The sequence below is a fragment of the Arachis hypogaea genome, chromosome 11 (genome assembly GCF_003086295.3).
Source record: "Arachis hypogaea cultivar Tifrunner chromosome 11, arahy.Tifrunner.gnm2.J5K5, whole genome shotgun sequence".
Lineage (NCBI taxonomy): Eukaryota > Viridiplantae > Streptophyta > Magnoliopsida > Fabales > Fabaceae > Arachis > Arachis hypogaea.
This window is the reverse complement of record NC_092046.1, coordinates 71,821,271-71,839,418: the sequence shown is the minus strand read 5'-3', so window position 1 is coordinate 71,839,418 and position 18,148 is coordinate 71,821,271. Positions and strand designations below refer to the sequence as shown.

The 18,148-nt window shown below is 39.9% G+C and overlaps 1 non-coding gene across 1 annotated transcript; it reads right to left on the bottom strand.

Annotated features, from left to right (window-relative positions):
- Positions 1–5,619: 5,619 nt before the first annotated feature.
- LOC112725903 (small nucleolar RNA R71) lies at positions 5,620–5,727 on the bottom strand. Its single transcript, XR_003164983.1, has one exon. It is a non-coding gene; the product is annotated as a small nucleolar RNA R71 (small nucleolar RNA).
- Between the last annotated feature and the right edge of the window lie 12,421 nt (positions 5,728–18,148).

The following is an 18,148-nucleotide window of genomic DNA, read 5'->3' as shown; positions in this document are numbered from 1 at the left end:
TCTCTCAGCGTTTTATCGTCTCCTTCCTGCTACCGGTTGGTCTTTCTTCCTTTCTCTTTTTTTCCACGTCGTTCTTTTCATATCTGATTTTGAGGAAGTTTTGATTTTTCTTGGAGAAAGTTTGGATCTTTCTTCTTTTGCTGTGCCTGAATGCTGTTATAATGTGTGTTTCTGGGAGTTTCTTCGTCTTTTGTATGAACTTTTTTCACCTTTTCTGATTGTTGATGCTTTTAGGGCTTTGCATGTTGTTTTTGTAGTCTTTGATTTTGAAGTTTTTAGAATAATGACTTGTTTGATTCTTGAAAAAAGGTTGCGTCTTTGATGATTTCCACTTGGCATGTTTTGATGTTGGTAGTTCCCTTTGCTAATAGACTGTAAAATGATAGTAGCTTTGATGACATTTTGTGATTAACTTTCTTTTTTTTGAAGTGTCGCTATTTGAAATCTTATTTTTCTTGTTTGAGAGATGTCGGGACGTAAGCTGTAGATTTTTTCTGAAACCTTGCTTTGTTACTGCCTTTAAAGGATGCCCCTGGATTTTGGTTTGAGTCTTGGGGTCTCCTTTTGCTACTTTTTCTGTCCTATACGCCTTAGATCGAGTTATATCCATGTTTGCCCGAGCTGTTTTGTTGATTTGCCCGAGCTGATTGATTAGTAACCATTTCCTTTTTCTTACTGTAGGACTAGTTGACCCATGTCTTCTCGCAAAAATATTGTTGAGACCTCCTCCAAAGTTCCTGAGGGCATGTCTGACTGGCTGTACTCCCTCATCTTGATGTGTATTTCGGTGGTCAATTCTGAATACTATGTGGAGCTTAGGAAACATCACCGGATTTGTAGTAGTAGGGATCAGGAGAAGAACTATGAGCTGGTAGTGTCGGACTCTGACGATTGAGAAGAAGAAGAATTTCATTCAATCATGTGAATTACAATAGAGCTCCTCCCCCTAATGATGTGGGGTTTAGTTCATCATTGCTCAGCAAATTCAAAAGGAAAAGAAAAGTACATGAAAGTAAAACAAAGTACAAAAGAAAATGCCTCAGGGTTTCCCAATTAGGGTCCCTGCTTCCCAGCCTCCTTTCTAACTTCAAATTCTATCCTATTTATACACTTTCCAGATCAATCTTCAAGTCTTTGGATGTGGGCTTTGGCCTTAGTTGAAGCAAGTTAGGAGTGGCTCTCTTCTGAAGTTAGCCAAGGCGTTAAGTCACTAACGTTCACATACATGCATGGATGCCATTGAGACTGAGATCAACACTGGCGTTAGTCACCAACGTTAGTGCACTAACGGTGGCTAACATTGCCTTTAAAATCCTTTAGGAACATTGCCACTAGTGTTAGTTCACTAACATTGCCACTAACGTTCTTTCAGTCAGCGTACGCGTCGCCCATGCGTACGCGTCGCTGACCAATTTTCCATGCATTTCTCTTGAAATTATCGAAGACGTTAGTGTGCTAACTTTAGGTAATGTTAGCACACTAACGTTGGCACCTCCCCTTTGCTAGTAACTGATGAGCGGATAATTTATACGCTTTTTGGCATTGTTTTTAGTATGTTTTTAGTAGAATCTAGTTACTTTTAGGGATGTTTTCTTTAGTTTTTATGTTAAATTCACATTTCTGGACTTTACTATGAGTTTGTATGTTTTTCTGTGATTTCAGGTATTTTCTGGCTGAAATTGAGGGACTTGAGCAAAAATCAGATTCAGAGGTTGAAGAAGGACTGCTGATGCTGTTGGATTTTGACCTCCCTGCACTCAAAGTGGATTTTCTGGAGCTACAGAACTCAAAATGGCTCACTTCCAATTGCGTTGGAAATTAGACATCTAGGGCTTTCCAGCAATATATAATAGTCCATACTTTGGCCGAGTTTAGACGACGTAAAAGGGCGTTGAACGCAAGTTCTACGCTGCTGTCTGGAGTTAAACGCCAGAAACAAGTCACAAACCAGAGTTGAACGCCAGAAATACGTTACAACCTGGCGTTCAACTCCAGAAAGAGCCTCTGTACGTGTAACATTCAAGCTCAGCCCAAGCACACACCAAGTGGGCCCCGGAAGTGGATTTATGCATCAATTACTTACTTCTGTAAACCCTAGTAACTAGTTTAGTATAAATAGGACTTTTTACTATTGTATTTTCATCTTTGAATATCTTAGGAGACTATTGATCACGTCTAGGGGGCTGGCCTCTCGGCCATGCCCGAACCTTTCACTTATGTATTTTTCAACGGTAGAGTTTCTGCACTCCATAGATTAAGGTGTGGAGCTCTGCTGTTCCTCATGAATTAATGCAAAGTACCACTATTTTTCTATTCAATTCAACTTATTCTGCTTCTAAGATATTCATTCGCACTTCAACATGAATGTGATGAACGTGACAATCATCATCATTCTCCCACGAACGCATGCCTGACAACCACTTCCGTTCTATCTTAGATTGAATGAGTATCTCTTGGATCTCTTAATCAGAATCTTCGTGGTGTAAGCTAGATTGATGGCGGCATTCATGAGAGTCCAGAAAGTCTAAACCTTGTCTGTGGTATTCCGAGTAGGATTCTGGGATTGAATGACTGTGACGAACTTCAAACTCGCGAGTGATGGGCGTAGTGACAGACGCAAAAGGAGGGTGAATCCTATTCCAGTATGATCGAGAACCTCAAGATGATTAGCCGTGCTGTGACAGAGCATTTGGACCATTTTCACAAGAGGATAGGATGCAGCCATTGACCATGGTGATGCCTCTAGACGATTAGCCATGCAGTGACAGCGCATCGGACCATTTTCCAGAGAGGATTAAAAGTAGCCATTGACAATAGTGATGTCCTTACATAAAGCCAGCCATGGAAAGGAGTAAGATTGATTGGATGAAGACAGCAGGAAAGCAGAAGTTCAGAGGGATGAACGCATCTCCATACACTTATCTGAAATTCTCACCAATGATATACATAAGTATCTCTATCTTTATTTTCTGTTTATTTATTAGTATTTTCGAAAACTCCATAATCAATTATTATCCGCCTGACTGAGATTTACAAGATGACCATAGCTTGCTTCATACCAACAATCTCCGTGGGATCGACCCTTACTCACGTAAGGTTTATTACTTGGACGACCCAGTGCACTTGCTGGTTAGTTGTATCGAAGTTGTGAATGAAAAATGATTTTATTAAGATGTGCGTACAGAGAAATTGGCGCCGTTGCCTGAGATCACAATTTTGTGCACCAAGTTTTTGTTGCCGTTGCCGGGGATTGTTCGAGTTTGGACAACTGACGGTTCATCTTGTTGCTTAGATTGGGTAATTTTCTTCTTATTTTCAAAAAGTTTTCAAAAAAATTTTTCAAAAATCTTTCAAAAATTCTCTCCTTTGTTTTCGAAAAAAAAAATATTTTAAAAAAAAATTTTAAAATAAATGTTTTCAAAAATATATTTTTCTTCAGAATTTTTAAGAATGAATTCTAGAGTTTCATGAAGCATGTTGAAGCCTGGCTGTCTATAAAGCTATGTCTAATTCTTTTGGATAGGGGCTTCCAATGGGTATGTCAGCTGTGGCATGTCTGAGTTACATACTAAAGCTTGGCTGGCTATTAAGCCATGCCTAACCCTCAGATTGGAGCTTTAGAATAAGAGTGCAAGATTCCTGGAATTCATATTAAAAAATTTGGAATCCTTATTTTTCTTTTTCTAAATAATTTTCGAAAAAAAAATACAAAAAAATTATAAAATCATAAAAATCAAAAATATTTTGTGTTTCTTGTTTGAGTCTTGAGTCAATTTTAAGTTTGGTGTCAATTGCATGTTTTAAAGTTTGCATAAAATTTTCGAAAAAATCATGCATTCATAGTGTTCTTCATGATCTTCAAGTTGTTCTTGGTAAGTCTTCTGATTTGATCTTGATGTTTTCTTGTTTTGTGTCTTTTCTTGTTTTTCATGTGCATTTTTGCTTTCATAGAGTCTAAACATGAAAGATTTCTAAGTTTGGTGTCTTGCATGTTTTCTTTGCATATAAAATTTTCAAAAATAAGTTCTTGATGTTCATCATGATCTTCAAAGTGTTCTTGGTGTTCATCTTGACATTCATAGCATTCTTGCATGCATTCATTGTTTTGATCCATAACTTTCATGCATTGAGTCTTTTTCATGTTTTTCTCTCTCATCATTAAAAATTCAAAAAAATATCTCTCCCTTTTTCACTCATAAATTTCGAAAATTTGAGTTGACTTTTTCAAAAATTTTTAAAATCTAGTTGTTTTTTATGAGTCAAATCAAATTTTCAATTCAAAAATCTTATCTTTTTCAAAATCTTTTTCAAAAAAATCAAATCTTTTTCACTCTTCTTATTTATTTTCGAAAATTTTAAAAATATTTTTCAAAAATCTTTTTTTATCTTTATCACATAATTTTCGAAAATAACATCATCAATTAATATTTTGATTCAAAAATTTCAAGTTTGTTACTTACTTGTTAAGAAAGATTCAAACTTTAAGTTCTAGAATCATATGTTGTGATTTCTTGTGAATCAAGTCATTAATTGTGATTCTAAAAATCAAATCTTTTTCAAAAACTGATTTCAATCATATCTTTTCAAAAATATCTTCTTATCTTATCTTTTTCAAAAATTTGATTTTAAAATATCTTCTCTAACTTCTTATCTTCTTATCTTTTCAAAATTGATTTTTCAAATTTGTTTCAACTAACTAACTAACTTTTTGTTTGTTTCTTATCTTTTTCAAAACTACCTAACTAACTCTCTCTCTCTCTAATTTTCGAAAATATCTCCCTCTTTTTCAAAATTTCTTTTTAATTAACTAATTATTTTAATATTTGATTTTAAAATTTTCGAAAATTACTAACCTTTTTCAAAAACTATTTTCGAAAATCACTAACTCTTTTTCAAAAATAATTTTCGAAAATTCTCTCTCTCATCTCCTTCTATTTTATTTATTTATTTACTAACATCTCTTCCTCACTCACAAAAAAATCCGAACCCCTCTCTCTCTGTGTTCGAATTTTTTTCTTCTTCTTTTCTTCTACTCACACAAGGACCTCTATACTGTGGCAAAAAGGATCCCTATTATTATTATTTTTCTGTTCCCTCTTTTTCATATGAACAGGAGCAAGGACAAGAACATTCTTGTTGAAGCAGATCCAGAACCTGAAAGGACTCTGAAGAGAAAACTAAGAGAAGCTAAATTACAACAATCCAGCAAGCACCTTTCAGAAAATTTCGAACAGGAAGAGGAGATGGCAGCCAAAAATAATAATAATGCAAGGAGGATGCTTTGTGGCTTTACTGCACCTAATTCCAATTTACATGGAAGAAGCATCTCCATCCCTACCATTGGAGCAAACAATTTTGAGCTTAAACCTCAGCTAGTTTCTCTAATACAGCAGAATTGCATGTTTCATGGACTTCCATCTGAAGATCCTTTTGCAGATCTGTGATACTGTTAAGACTAATGGAGTAGATCCTGAAGTCTACAGGCTCATGCTTTTCCCTTTTGCTGTAAGAGACAGAGCTAGAGTATGGTTGGACTCTCAACCTAAGGATAGCCTGAACTCTTAGGATAAGCTGGTCAAGGCTTTCTTAGCCAAGTTCTTTCCTCCTCAAAAGCTGAGCAAGCTTAGAGTGGATGTTCAAACCTTCAGACAGAAAGAAGGTGAATCCCTCTATGAAGCTTGGGAGAGATACAAAGGACTGACCAAAAAGTGTCCTTCTGACATGCTTTCAGAATGGACCATCCTGGATATATTCTATGATGGTCTGTCTGAGTTATCTAAGATGTCATTGGATACTTCTGCAGGTGGATCCATTCACCTAAAGAAAACACCTGCAGAAGCTCAAGAACTCATTGACATGGTTGCTAATAACCAATTCATGTACACTTCTGAGAGGAATCCTGTGAGTAATGGGACACCTCAGAAGAAGGGAGTTCTTGAAATTGATACTCTGAATGCCATATTGGCTCAGAACAAAATATTGACTCAGCAAGTCAATATGATTTCTCAGAGTCTGAATGGAATGCAAGCAGCATCCAATAGTACTCAAGAGGCAGCTTCTGAAGAAGAAGCCTATGATCCTGAGAACCCTGCAATAGCAGAGGTAAATTACTTAGGTGAACCTAATGGAAACACCTATAACTCATCATGGAGAAATCATCCAAATTTCTCATGGAAGGATCAACAAAAGCCTCAACAAGGCTTTAATAATGGTGAAAGAAACAGGTTTAGCAATAGCAAGCCTTTTCCATCATCCACTCAGCAACAGACAGAGAACTCTGAACAAAATACTTCTAATTTAGCAAATTTAGTCTCTGATCTATCAAAGGCCACTGTGAGTTTCATGAATGAAACAAGGTCCTCCATTAGAAATTTGGAAGCACAAGTGGGCCAACTGAGTAAAAGGATCACTGAAATTCCTCCTAGTACTCTCCCAAGCAATACAGAAGAAAATCCAAAAGGAGAGTGCAAGGCCATTGAATTAATCACCATGGCCGAACCTGTAAGGGAAGGAGAGGACGTGAATCCCAAGGAGGTCCTCCTTGGGACGTCCAGTGATCAATAAGGAGTTTCCCTTTGACGAACCAAAGGAATCTGAGGCTCATCTAGAGACCATAGAGATTCCATTAAACCTCCTTATGCCATTCATGAGCTCTGATGAGTATTCCTCTTCTGAAGAGAATGAGGATGTTACTGAAGAACAAGTTACCAAGTACCTTGGTGCAATCATGAAGCTGAATGCCAAATTATTTGGTATTGAGACTTGGGAAGATGAACCTCCCTTGTTCACTAATAAACTGAGTGATCTGGATCAACTGACATTGCCTCAGAAGAAACAGGATCCTGGAAAGTTTATAATACCTTGTACCATAGGCAACATGATCTTTGATAAGGCTCCGTGTGACCTTGGTTCAGGGATAAACCTCATGCCCCTCTCTGTAATAAAGAAACTGGGAATCTTTGGGGTGCAAGCTACTAAAATCTCATTAGAGATGGTAGATAGCTCAAGAAAACAGGCTTATGGACAAGTAGAGGACGTGTTAGTAAAGGTTGAAGGCCTTTACATCCCTGCTGATTTCATAGTCCTAGATACTGGGAAGGATGATGATGAATCCATCATCCTTGGAAGACCCTTCCTAGCCACAGCAAGAGCTGTAATTGATGTTGACAGAGGTAAATTAGTCCTTCAATTGAATGAGGACTCCCTTGTGTTTAAAACTCGAGGTCATCCTTCTGTAAACATGGAGAGGAAGCATAAAAAGCTTCTCTCACTGCAGAGTCAACCAGAGCCCCCACAGTCAAACTCTAAGTTTGGTGTTGAGAGGCCACAACTAAACTCTAAGTTTGGTGTTGAACTCCCATATCCAAACTCTAAGTTTGGTGTTGGGAAGTCTCAACAATGCTCTGAACATCTGTGAGGCTCCATGAGAGCCCACTGTCAAGCTATTGACATTAAAGAAGCGCTTGTTGGGAGGCAACCCAATTTTTATTTAACTATATTTTTATTAGTTATATGTCTTTATAGGTTCATGATCATGTGGAGTCACAAAATAAATATAAAAATTGAAAATGGAATCAAAAACAGCAGAAGAAAAATCACACCCTGGAGGAGGATCTCACTGGCGTTTAAACGCCAGTAAGAAGCATCTAGCTGGCGTTCAACGCCAGAACAGAGCATGGTTCTGGCGCTGAACACCCAAAATGGGCAGCATCTGGGCGTTTGAACGCCAGAATTGCTTCCTGGAGAAGAGCTGGCGCTGAACGCCCAGAACAAGTATGGTTCTGGCGTTCAACGCTAGAAATGGGCAACAAATGGGCGTTCAACGCCCAGAACAAGCACCAATCTGGCGCTGAACGCCTAGAGTTGTATGCAAGGGCATTTTGCATGCCTAATTTGGTGCAAGGTTGTAAATTCTTGAATACCTCAGGATCTGTGGACCCCACAGGATCACCTCAGGATCTGTGGACCCCACAGGATCCCCACCTACCTCTACTCACTTCTTCTCACCCCTCTTTCACACAATCCCATAAACACTTTTCCCCAAAATCCTTCACCAATTACCTCAATCTCTCTTCCCTATCACCACTTCACCACTCACATCCATCCACTCTCCCCCATAAACCTACCTCATAAACTCCACCTACCTTCAAAATTCAAAATCATTTTCCCACCCAAAACCCACCCTTATGGCCGAACCTTACCCCCCCTCCCTTCCCTATATATAGCCCTCCATCCTTCCTCATTTTCACACAACACAACCCTCTCTTCCCCTTCTTGGCCGAATACACCTCTCCCTCCTCTCCTCCATATTTTCTTCTTCTTCTTCATCTATTCTTTCTTCTCTTGCTCGAGGGAGAGCAATATTCTAAGTTTGGTGTTGTAAAAGCATAAGCTTTTTGTTTTTCCATTACCATTGATAGCACCCAAGACCGGAGAATCCTCTAGAAAAGGAAAAGGGAAGACAAAAGCTTCCACCTTCGAGTCATGGGAGATGGAAAGATTCATCTCCAAAACTCATCAAGACCACTTCTATGATGTTGTGGCCAAGAAGAAGGTGATCCCCGAGGTCCCTTTCAAGCTCAAGAAGAATGAGTATCCGGAGATCCGACATGAAATCCAAAGAAGAGGTTGGGAAGTTCTAACAAACCCCATCCAACAAGTCGGCATCCTAATGGTTCAAGAGTTCTATGCCAATGCATGGATCACTAGGAACCATGATCAAAGTAAGAACCCGAATCCAAAGAATTATCTCACCATGGTTCGGGGGAAATACTTAGATTTTAGTCCAGAAAATGTGAGGTTGGCGTTCAACTTGCCTATTATGCAAGGAGATGCACGCCCCTACACTAGAAGGGTCAACTTTAATCAAAGGTTGGACCAAGTCCTCATGGACATATGTGTGGAAGGAGCTCAATGGAAGATTGACTCCAAAGGCAAGCCGGTTCAATTAAGAAGACTGGACCTCAAGCCTGTAGCTAGAGGATGGTTGGAATTCATCCAACGCTCCATCATCCCCACTAGCAACCGATCTGAAGTTACTGTGGATCGGGCCATCATGATTCATAGCATCATGATTGGAGAGGAAGTAGAAGTTCATGAAGTCATATCTCTTGAACTCTACAAAATAGCCGAAAAGCCCTCCCCTGGGGCAAGGCTATCTTTTCCTCATCTTATTTGCCATCTATGTTACTCAGCTGGAGCTTTCATAGAAGGAGACATTCCCATTGAGGAAGAGAAGCCCATCACTAAGAAAAGGATGGAGCAAGCAAGAGAGCCTATTCATGGATCTCAAGAAACGCATGAAGCTCATCACCATGAGATCCCGGAGATGCCTCAAATGCATTTTCCTCCACAAAACTATTGGGAGCAAATCAACACCTCCCTAGGAGAATTAAGTTCCAACATGGGACAATTAAGGGTAGAACATCAAGAGCACTCCATCATCCTTTATGAAATTAGAGAAGATCAAAAAGCAATGAGGGAGGAGCAACAAAGACAAGGAAGAGACATAGAAGAGCTCAAGGACATCATTGGTTCCTCAAGAAGGAAAGGCCACCATCACTAAGGTGGACTCATTCCTTGTTCTTAAATTCTCTGTTTTTTGTTTTCTCTATGTTAAGTGCTTATCTATGTTTGTGTCTTATTGCATGATCATTAGTAGTTAGTAACTATGTCTTAAAGTTATGAATGTCCTATGAATCCATTACCTCTCTTAAATGAAAAATGTTTTAATTCAAAAGAACAAGAAGTACATGAGTTTTGAATTTATCCTTGAACTTAGTTTAATTATATTGATGTGGTGACAATGCTTCTTGTTTTCTGAATGAATGCTTGAACAGTGCATATGTCTTTTGAAGTTGTTGTTTAAGAATGTTAAATATGTTGGCTCTTGAAAGAATGATGACAAAGAGACATGTTATTTGATAATCTGAAAAATTATAAAAATGATTCTTGAAGCAAGAAAAAACAGCAAAGAACAAAGCTTGCAGAAAAAAAGCCAAAAGCTCTTAAAACCAAGAGGGAAGAGCAAAAAGCCAATAGCCCTTAAAACCAAAAGGCAAGGGTAATAAAAGATCCCAAGGCTTTGAGCATCAGTGGATAGGAGGGCCTAAAGGAATAAAATCCTGGCCTAAGCGGCTAAACCAAGTTGTCCCTAACCATGTGCTTGTGGCGTGTAGGTGTCAAGTGAAAACTTGAGACTGAGCGGTTAAAGTCAAGGTCCAAAGCAAAAAAAGAGTGTGCTTAAGAACCCTGGACACCTCTAATTGGGGACTTTAGCAAAGCTGAGTCACAATCTGAAAAGGTTCACCCAGTTATGTGTCTGTGGCATTTATGTATCCGGTGGTAATACTGGAAAACAAAGTGCTTAGGGCCACGGCCAAGACTCATAGAATAGATGTGTTCAAGAATCATCATACTGAACTAGGAGAATCAATAACACTATCTGAACTCTAAGTTCTTATAGATGCCAATCATTCTGAACTTCAATGGATAAAGTGAGATGCCAAAACTATTTAAGAGGCAAAAAGCTACAAGTCCCGCTCATTTGATTGGAGCTATGTTTCATTGATAGTTTGGAATTTATAATATATTATCTTCTTTTTATCCTATTTGATTTTTAGTTGCTTGGGGACAAGCAACAATTTAAGTTTGGTGTTGTGATGAGCGGATAATTTATACGCTTTTTGGCATTATTTTTAGTATGTTTTTAGTAGAATCTAGTTACTTTTAGGGATGTTTTCTTTAGTTTTTATGTTAAATTCACATTTCTGGACTTTACTATGAGTTTGTGTGTTTTTCTATGATTTCAGGTATTTTCTGGCTGAAATTGAGGGACTTGAGCAAAAATCAGATTCAGAGGTTGAAGAAGGACTGCTGATGCTGTTGGATTTTGACCTCCCTACACTCAAAGTAGATTTTCTGGAGCTACCGAACTCATAATGGCGCGTTTCCAATTGCGTTGGAAAGTAGACATCCAGGGCTTTCCAGCAATATATAATAGTCCATACTTTGGCCGAGTTTAGACGACGTAAAAGGGCATTGAACGCCAGTTCTATGCTGCTGTCTGGAGTTAAACGCCAGAAACAAGTCACAAACCAGAGTTGAACGCCAGAAATACGTTACAACCTAGCGTTCAACTCCAGAAAGAGCCTCTGCACGTGTAACATTCAAGCTCAGTCCAAGCACACACCAAGTGGGCCCCGGAAGTGGATTTATGCATCAATTACTTACTTCTGTAAACCCTAGTAACTAGTTTAGTATAAATAGGACTTTTTACTATTGTATTTTCATCTTTGAATATCTTAGAAGACTATTGATCACGTCTAGGGGGCTGGCCTCTCGGCCATGCCCGAACCTTTCACTTATGTATTTTTCAACGGTAGAGTTTCTGCACTCTATAGATTAAGGTGTGGAGCTCTGCTGTTCCTCATGAATTAATGCAAAGTACCACTGTTTTTCTATTCAGTTCAACTTATTCCGCTTCTAAGATATTCATTCGCACTTCAACATGAATGTGATGAACGTGACAATCATCATCATTCTCCCACGAACGCATGCCTGACAACCACTTCCGTTCTACCTTAGATTGAATGAGTATCTCTTGGATCTCTTAATCAGAATCTTCGTGGTGTAAGCTAGATTGATGGCGGCATTCATGAGAGTCCGAAAAGTCTAAACCTTGTCTATGGTATTCCGAGTAGGATTCTGGGATTGAATGACTGTGACGAACTTCAAACTCACGAGTGCTGGGCGTAGTGACAGACGCAAAAGGAGGGTGAATCCTATTCCAGTATGATCGAGAACCTCAAGATGATTAGCCGTGCTGTGACAGAGCATTTGGACTATTTTCACAAGAGGATAGGATGCCGCCATTGACCACGGTGATTCCTCCAGACGATTAGCCATGCAGTGACAGCGCATCGGACCATTTTCCAGAGAGGATTAAAAGTAGCCATTGACAATGGTGATGTCCTTACATAAAGCCAGCCATGGAAAGGAGTAAAATTGATTGGATAAAGACAGCAGGAAAGCAGAAGTTCAGAGGGACGAACGCATCTCCATACACTTATCTGAAATTCTCACCAATGATATACATAAGTATCTCTATCTTTATTTTCTATTTATTTATTAGTATTTTCGAAAACTCCATAATCAATTATTATCCGCCTGACTGAGATTTACAAGATGACCATAGCTTGCTTCATACCAACAATCTCCGTGGGATCGACCCTTACTCACGTAAGGTTTATTACTTGGACGACCCAGTGCACTTGCTGGTTAGTTGTATCGAAGTTGTGAATGAAAAATGATTTTATTAAGACTTGCGTACAGAGAAATTGGCGCCGTTTCCTGAGATCACAATTTTGTGCACCAGTAACGTTGGTGAGCCAACTTTGGGCCACCAACGTTGCTTGTCATCTTTGAAACGTTAGTGGGCACCGTTAGTGAGCCAACTTAGGCCACTAACATTGCTCCCCTCTTCCTTGGCAATGTTGATGGGCGACGTTGGTGAGCCAACTTGAGCCACCAACGTTGTTTCCTCCTTCCTTGAGCCAACGTTGATGGGCAACGTTGGTGAGCCAACTTGGGCCATCAACGCTGCTTCCTCCTTCCTTGAGCCAACGTTGATGGGCAAAGTTGGTGAGCCAACTTGGGCCATGGTGCACGAAATTATGATCATCAACAATGGCGCCAAAGACTTGGAGCTTTCAAACGTGAATCACACTTTGTCACAATTCCGCACAACTAACCAGCAAGTGCACTGGGTCGTCCAAGTAATACCTTATGTGAGTAAGGGTCGATCCCACGGAGACTGTCGGCTTGAAGCAAGCTATGGTCATCTTGTAAATCTTAGTCAGGCGGATTCAAATGGTTATGGAGGATTGATAATTAAAAGATAAATAAAACATAAAGTAAAGATAGAGATACTTATGTAATTCATTGGTAGGAATTTTAGATAAGCGTATGGAGATGCTTTGTTCCTCTTGAACCTCTGCTTTCCTATTGCCTTCTTCCAATCATTCATACTCCTTTCCATGGCAAGCTTTATGTTGGGCATCACCGTTGTCAATGGCTACTTCCCGTCCTCTCAGTGAAAATATTCTACACACGCTGTCACCGCACGGCTAATCATCTGTCGGTTCTCGATCATGTTGGAATAGGATCCGTTGATCCTTTTGCGTCTGTCACACGCCCAACAATCGCGAGTTTGAAGCTCATCATAGTCATCTCTTCCCAGATCCTACTCAGAATACCAAAGACAATGTTTAGACGTTCTGGATCTCAGGAATGGCCGCCAATAATTCTAGCCTATACCACGAAGGTTCCAATCTTAGATTAGAAACCCAAGAGATACACATTCAATCTTGATTGCATGTAAAACGGAAGTGGTTGTCAGTCACGCGTTCATAGGTGAGAATGGTGATGAGTGTCACATAATCATCACATTCATCATGTTCTTGGGTGCGAATGAATATCTTGGAGAAGAAATAGACTTGAGTTGAATAGAAAAATAATAGTACTTGTATTAATTCATGAAGAATAGCAGAGCTCCACACCTTAATCTATGGTGTGTAGAAACTCCATCGTTGAAAATACAAAAGTGATAATGGTGTAAGCATGGCCGAATGGCCAGCCTCCAAGGTCTAGCGACTAAACGTCCAAAGATGAAAATACAATAGCAAAAGGTCCTATTTATAGAGAACTTGTAGCCTAGGGTTTACAGAAATAAGTAATTAATGCAGAAATCTTCTTCCGGGCCCACTTGGTGTGTGCTTGGACTGAGCATTGAAGCTTCCATGTGTAGAGACTTTTCTTGGAGTTAAACGCCAGCTTTTGTGCCAGTTTGGACGTTTAACTCCAGCTTTTGTGCCAGTTCTGGAGTTAAACGCCAGAATTCTTGAGCTGACTTGGAACGCCTGTTTGGGCCATCAAATCTCGGGAAAACTATGAACTATTATATATTTCTAGAAAGCCCAGGATGTCTACTTTCCAACGCAATTAAGAGTGCACCAATTGGGATTCTGTAACTCTAGAAAATCCACTTCGAGTACAGGGAGGTCAGAATCCAACAGCATCTGCAGTCCTTTTTCAGCCTCTGAATCAGATTTTTGCTCAGGTCCCTCAATTTCAGCCAGAAAATACCTGAAATCACAGAAAAATACACAAACTCATAGTAAATTCTAGAAGAGTGATTTTTATTTAAAAACTAATAAAAACATAATAAAAACTAACTAAAATATACTAAAAACAATGCCAAAAAGCGTATAAATTATCCGCTCATCACAACACCAAACTTAAATTGTTGCTTGTCCCCAAGCAACTAAAAATCAAATAGGATAAAAAGAAGAGAATATACAATGAATTCCAAAAACATCTATGAAGATCAGTATTAATTAGATGAGCGGGACTTTTAGCTTTTTGCTTCTGAACAGTTTTGGCATCTCACTTTATCCTTTGAAATTCAGAATGATTGGCTTCTATAGGAACTCAGAATCCAGATAATGTTATTGATTCTCTTAGTTAAGTATGTTGATTCTTGAACACAGCTACTTTATGAGTCTTGGCCGTGACCCTAAGCATTTTGTTTTCCAGTATTACCACCGGATACATAAATGCCACAAACACATAACTGGGTGAACCTTTTCAGATTGTGACTCAGCTTTGCTAGAGTCCCCAATTAGAGGTGTCCAGAGCTCTTAAGCACACTCTTTTTGCTTTGGACCACGACTTTAACCGCTCAGTCTCAGGTTTTCACTTGACACCTTCACACCACAAGCACATGGTAAGGGACAGCTTGGTTTAGCCGCTTAGGCCAGGATTTTATTCCTGTGGGCCCTCCTATCCACTGATGCTCAAAGCCTTTGATCCTTTTTATCACCCTTGCCTTTTGGTTTAAAGGGGTATTAGCTTTTTCTGCTTGCTTTTCTTTTTCTTTCTCTTTCTTTTATTATTTTTTTTCGCTTCTTTTTTTCTTCTTTTTTTTTTCTGCAAGCTTTTCACTGCTTTTTCTTACTTCAAGAATCAATTTTATGATTTTTCAGATTATCAACTAACATTTCTCCTTTTCCATCATTCTTTCAAGAGCCAACAATTTTAACATTCATGAATCAACAATATCAAAAATATACACTGTTCAAGCATTCACTCAGAAAGACAAAAGTATTGCTACCACATGAAAATAATTAAACTGTTTTAAAATTTGAAATTCATGCACTTATTTTTCTTTTTCAATTAAAAATATTTTTCATTTAAGAAAGGTGATGGATTCATTTTCATAGCTTTAAGGCATAGACACTTAGACACTAGTGATCATGTAATAAAGACACAAACATAAATAGACATAAGGCATCATTTTCGAAAAAAAAACAGAAAATAAAGAACAAGAAAATTAAAGAACGGGTCCACCTTAGTAATGGCGGCTTGTTCTTCCTCTTGAAGATCTAATGGAGTGCTTGAGCTCCTCAATGTCTCTTCCTTGCCTTTGTTGCTCCTCTATCATGACTCTTTGGTCTTCTCTAATTTCATGGAGGAGGATGGAATGCTCTTGGTGCTCCACCCTTAGTTGTCCCATATTGGAGCTTAATTCTCCCAAGGAGGTGTTGATTTGCGCCCAATAATTTTGTGGAGGAAAATGCATCCCTTGAGGCATCTCAGGGATTTCATGGTGAGGAGTTTCCTCATGTCCTTGTCCATGAGTGGGATCTCTTGTTTGCTCCATCTTTTTCTTAGTGATGGGCTTGTCCTCATCAATGAGAATGTCTCCCTCTATGTCAATTCCAACCGAATTGCAAAGGTGACAAATGAGATGAGGGAAGGCTAACCTTGCCAAAGTAGAGGACTTGTCCGCCACCTTGTAGAGTTCTTGGGGTATAACCTTATGAACTTCTACTTCCTCTCTAGTCATGATGCTATGGATCATGATAGCCCGGTCTATAGTAACTTCAGACCGGTTGCTAGTAGGAATGATTGAACGTTGGATGAACTCCAACCATCCCCTAGCCACGGGCTTGAGGTCATGCCTTCGTAGTTGAACCGGCTTCCCTCTTGAATCTCTCTTCCATTGAACGCCCTCTTTACATATGTCCATGAGGACTTGGTCCAACCTTTGATCAAAGTTGACCCTTCTAGTGTATGGGTGTGCATCTCCTTGCATCATGGGCAAGTTGAATGCCAACCTTACATTTTTCAGACTAAAATCTAAGTATTTCCCTCGGACCATTGTAAGCCAATTCTTTGGGTCCAGGTTCACACTTTGATCATGGTTCTTGGTGATCCATGGATTGGCATAGAACTCTTGAACCATTAAGATCCCGACTTGTTGAATGGGGTTGGTGAGAACTTCCCAACCTCTTCTTCGGATCTCATGTCGGATCTCCGGATATTCGCCCTTTTTGAGCTTAAAAGGGACCTCGGGGATCACCTTCTTCTTGGCCACAACTTCATAGAAGTGGTCTTGATGCACCCTTGAGAGGAATCTCTCCATCTCCCATGACTCGGAGGTGGAAGCTTTTGCCTTCCCTTTCCTCTTTCTAGAGGTTTCTCCGGCCTTTGGTGCCATAAATGGTTATAGAAAAACAAAAAGCTTTAGCTTTTACCACACCAAACTTAGAAGGTTTGCTCGTCCTCGAGCAAAAGAAGAAAGAAGAGGGTAGACGAAGAAGAAATAGAGGAGATGGAGGGGGCTTTGTGTTTCGGCCAAGGGGGAGAAGTAATGTTTAGGTTGTGTAAAAATGAAGGAGTGAAGATGGGTTTATATAGGAGTGGAGAGGGGGGTATGGTTCGGCCATGTATGGGTGGGTTTGGGAGGGAAAGTGGTTTGAATTTGAATGGTGAGGTAGGTGGGGTTTTATGATGGATGGATGTGGATTGGTGAAGAGATTATGGAGAAGAGGGTAGGATTTGATAGTTGAAGGGTTTTTGGGGAAGAGGTATTGAGGTGATTGGTGAATGGGTGAAGAAGAGAGAGAGAGAGGTGGGGTAGGTGGGGATCCTGTGGGGTCCACAGATCCTGAGGTGTCAAGGATATCTAATCCCTACACCAAGTGGCATGCAAAAATGCCCCTTTCTGCCAATCCTGGCGTTAAACGCCAGGCTGCTGCCTATTTCTGGCGTTTAACACCAGCTTCTTCCCCATTCCTGGCATTAAACGCCAGTCTAGTGCCCATTTCTAGAGTTAAACGCCCAGAATGGTGCCAGACTGGGCGTTTAACGCCCATTCTGCTACTCTTACTGGCGTTTAAATGCCAGTAAGTTTCTTCTCCAGGGTATTCCATTTTTAATTCTATTTTTCATTCTGTTTTTGCTTTTTCAATTGTTTTTGTGGCTTCACATGATCATCAACCTACAGAAAACATAAAATAATTGTTCATACCCTGGGTCGAGCTATCTGACCTGGGATGATTGACGACAAAGCGACCGACCTCTTCAGGTCAAGCGGACCGACTTCCTCTTAAAGAACTCGGCCAAATCGACAGGAAAGCCCATAAAGGGCCCAATTAGAGGAACACGACCCAAATCCAAAGGCCGTCCAAGCCTATAGAGATAAGGGCGGTTCCCTTGAAGATAAGCTGACCTCAACTCAAAGATAAAGATAAGATAAGATAAGATAACTAACTTATCTTATCTAGAAAGGTCACCCTACAACTACTATAAATATACTGGAGCACCCAGGTATAACTCATACTCTGATTCTACATAAAACCTGTTTAATACCCATGCTAACTTAAGCATCGGAGTCTCTTGCAGGTACCCCCCACCCTCTGGTGACGAAGGATCAGCAGTGCAGCAAGTCCAGCAAGTCGGACACAACAGCTCCGGCTGCCACCAGCCAGCCGGACACGACATCTCCGACCAGTACGGAAGATCTCGTCCAAGATCAACCTCCAGTTTTAGGTAACCCTCGAAACATTGGCGCTGTTGCCGGGGATCTGGAAGTCATCCCATCACCATGACGGATGACCTTGACAACGACCACGATTCAGATCTCGAGGATAGAACGCCGCACAAAAACGCAGACACTATACTGAAAGATACCCCAGAATCTAACGGGGAAAAAAATTCATCAAATTCGGGAGCAATAGAAGTGCTTCAAGATCACTTAAAGCAACTTGAGAAAGAAACCCAACAACAACGAGAGATCGGAAAG